The sequence below is a fragment of the Microtus ochrogaster genome, chromosome 7 (genome assembly GCF_000317375.1).
Source record: "Microtus ochrogaster isolate Prairie Vole_2 chromosome 7, MicOch1.0, whole genome shotgun sequence".
NCBI classification, from domain to species: Eukaryota; Metazoa; Chordata; class Mammalia; order Rodentia; family Cricetidae; genus Microtus; species Microtus ochrogaster.
This window is the reverse complement of record NC_022014.1, coordinates 29,740,390-29,743,616: the sequence shown is the minus strand read 5'-3', so window position 1 is coordinate 29,743,616 and position 3,227 is coordinate 29,740,390. Positions and strand designations below refer to the sequence as shown.

General features: G+C 49.3%; 1 protein-coding gene across 1 annotated transcript in view; it reads left to right on the top strand.

The window, feature by feature from the left end:
• Nucleotides 1-746: 746 nt before the first annotated feature.
• Nucleotides 747-3,227, top strand: part of Borcs6 (BLOC-1 related complex subunit 6) — an 8,213-nt gene continuing 5,732 nt past the window's right edge. Inside the window, exon 1 of the mRNA XM_005349806.2 lies at nucleotides 747-806. The gene's annotated coding sequence lies outside the window, so the exon portion shown is untranslated. The remainder of the gene's footprint in view (nucleotides 807-3,227) is intronic.

Here is a 3,227-nt window from a genome sequence, read left to right as displayed (position 1 = left end):
TGCAAACATACATACAGACAGAGTATTATATAAATAATAAATAAACAAATATTAAAAAAAAAGAAAAACCAAAATAAATAAATATAAAAATAAACAAACAAACAAAAAAGATGGGGCTGTTAACACAGAGAAACCCTGTCTTGAATTTTTTTTTCTGGATACAATGAACTATATAGATAGATAGGTAGGACTGTCTAAGCTCTGTTTGTCAAGAGTCAAAGGCAGCCCTGGCGATCAGGTGAAGGTCTGGGATGGAATCTGAGGGGAGATGCTCAGGGTGGGGGCTAAGTTGAGGTAGGGACCCCTTAGCAGCCAACGCTTCTGTTTTCCACATCTCCCTGGGGTGTGCGTTTCGGGGCTTCTTATTCCTTGAAAGCTATATGGACCATGAAGCCCATCTGTCACCCTGTTGTAGCCAAATTCATTCTCATACCAGGGGATGAGATGGACGAAAAGTCACCGTTGAGGGCAAAGCCAGTCCTGGTATCAAAAGTGAAAGCGGGTGTTAAAGTCTCTGGAGAGGACGTGTCCCTCAGTTTAGCTCAGAATGCTTGTTTCATCATTGTAGGAAGTTAAGGCCTGCCAGGCCAAAAGGAGCCAGCCTGGAGCTGTCAAAGGGTCCAATAAGGAGCGACCAAACGGTGTTTCCTGATTACCTAGCAACAGGCGCTGTCAGAGGTCCTGATCGTGCCTAGCCAATGAGAGACGAGAATGAAATGTCAGCTGCCAATGGATCAGAACGCCTGGGTGCCGGGAGGATGTCTGGCCCCGGAACAGGGACTGCTAACAGGGTTTGAGCTCGCTTGGTCAGCTTTTTTTTTTTTTTTTCGTTGTGGTTGTAATATTGATCTGTCATCTGTGGGATGACAGGGAGAGTGAGCTGTGGGGCGGCCTGGGAGATGAGTGCCTGGAGGCCCTGCTGGCCAGGCCTGAGATGTGAGCTGTCACTGGTGTGAGCTTCCTGTTTGACTGGGGTCTCAGGGTGCTGTCTGAGCCTCAGGAGTTGGTGACACTCCTAGGCTTCCTTAGCCTGATGTGCAACTAGGCCGCAGTGAAGGCTGTGGGCCCCTGTCGGACCTCTGCTGGACTGTGTACCTGTCCTCTGAGCCGCCTGCTTTTTCCGTGGCTCTGTCCTTCCAGGTGGTCCCGATAGGTCTGGCCCTGCGCCGCTGACCCCGCAGACATCCCAGTAAGGCATGGAGGGCAGCCGGGGGCCCGCCTTGGGCTTCGGCAGCCTGTCCGAGAATGGCAGCATTTCTCTGATAAAGCTGGAGTCCCAAAGCCTGAGGCCTGTGCCACCCCAAGGGTCCGAGCCCACCAGAGCCGTCAGGAATGCCTGCTGCTTCTGTGGGGCCCGAGCGGTGGGAGCTTGGGACTGGCCCATTGCAGCTGGCTGCTCCGGGGTGTCCTCACAGTTCCTGATCCCCTTTGAGTCTCGACAGCCTCATTCTGCTCCTGAGAATGTTATGTTGGCATAATATGAAAAGGCTATTGGATCCCTCCTGGATGCTCACATATGCATTAATTGGTGGGGTGGTTTTGTTAACCCTCTTTCTCCTTTAATGTCTCCTGCAGCAGATCCGACACCAGCAGACAGCAACTAAGGTGACTCTTCAGTGTTAACGGCTCTCAGGCATCCTTCTCACAGTCCTCTGCAGGAGGTTATTGTAGGGTAAAAGGGACAACTGGATCAGGGAACCAACCAATCACTGAGTGCCCTGACTCTGAGTCCAGAGCCAGTGAAAGAAATATATACCCTGGTTCTAAGATTAGAGTAAAAAAGCTAAAAAGGACCAGTGAAAGAAACAAATTGGTCATAAAGTCAGAGCCATCCATCTCTGCCCCTGAACAACTACACTGACCAATCCCTGAACAGGAAAAAACTAACCAATCCCCCTTTTCCTTGGAAAAACTCTGCCCCTAAGAAGCTCCATATAAGCCTCAGGGCCCCTTCAGTTAAAGGCTGCCATTAATCCCTTCCTGGCAGGGGCAACTGCTCTCCTGGACTCCTCAAATAAATCTCTTTCTCCGGAGTCTTGGGTGACGACCTTTATTCTCTGGTGCAGACTAGAAGAACCTGGCTGGGACATCACATAGAGGACTGAGCTGAAAAACCTTGCTGAGATGCTCCCTAGAGGGTCTCAGCAAAGCGGAGCACAACAGAAGACCCTTACTAGGATGCTCCTTAAGCGGGAGCTGAGCAAGGCCAGGCAGCAAAAGGTAACTTTTCAAGAAGCTGGAGATGATTGCTACATTTCTGCAGGGGCTTCCCCGTTAGCAGAGTGTTAGCAGAAGAAACATCTTGGGCCAGAGAAGAGACAGATAGCTCTTCTAGGACTTTCCCAGAGCAAAACTCAGCTGTAGTGGCTCTCCAGGAGAAGATCCTGAGGGGAGACCATCACACCTCAGCTTAAGGTAGCCTGGTTTCCTGATAGGATACCTTTCCTCCAGGGCTGAGCTGTCCTATTGTGGCTCCAGCCTCCAGAGCTGTCCTACTTAGGCTCTAAGTATATCCTGGCTTCCTGATAAGCCAGGGTATTTCTGCAACACTACAACTGTAACACATTTCCCCTACAGTTATGCATACCTGGTCATTTGTAATTAAAGTGGCTACTATTACCTAGTACCCCCCACTTTGGCAGCTCTACAGGAATGAATGCTCTTTGAGGGCTAGTAGTCAAAGACGGGTACGCACTTGTTTGGCAGGCCAACCTAAATAAATAAACAACCATATGAAAACCTACTGTAGAAGTTTCCTAAAATATATACATATATGAAAGAAATCTAAATGGTGTCCCCAAAAGTTGGTGTTCCAACCAGACTTTTTTAAAAAGGTTTTTCAAGAAAGACAGGGGTATTTTGTAGCTTTGGAGCCTGTCCTGGAACTAGCTCTGTAGACCAGGCTGGCCTTGAACTCACAGAGGTCTGCCTACCTCTGCCTCCTGAGTGCTGGGATTAAAGACGTGCTAGCCACCATCACCCAGGCCAGCTGGACATCTTATGCCACCAAGAAAATCCTCCAGTGGCAGGGATGGGTTACATCTTGTTGAGCGGTTGGCCAAAGGGATCCCATGGAGCCCTCTAAAGACCAAAGGCTGCTGCCAAGCCTATTGGTTACTTCCACATCCTAATGGTAAGTCCCCATTGCTGAAGACAACACTACTGTGTTACAGAACACAGAGAAGTCAAGCTGGTGTCCAACTAAAAGCTTTACTCCTACTGACTGG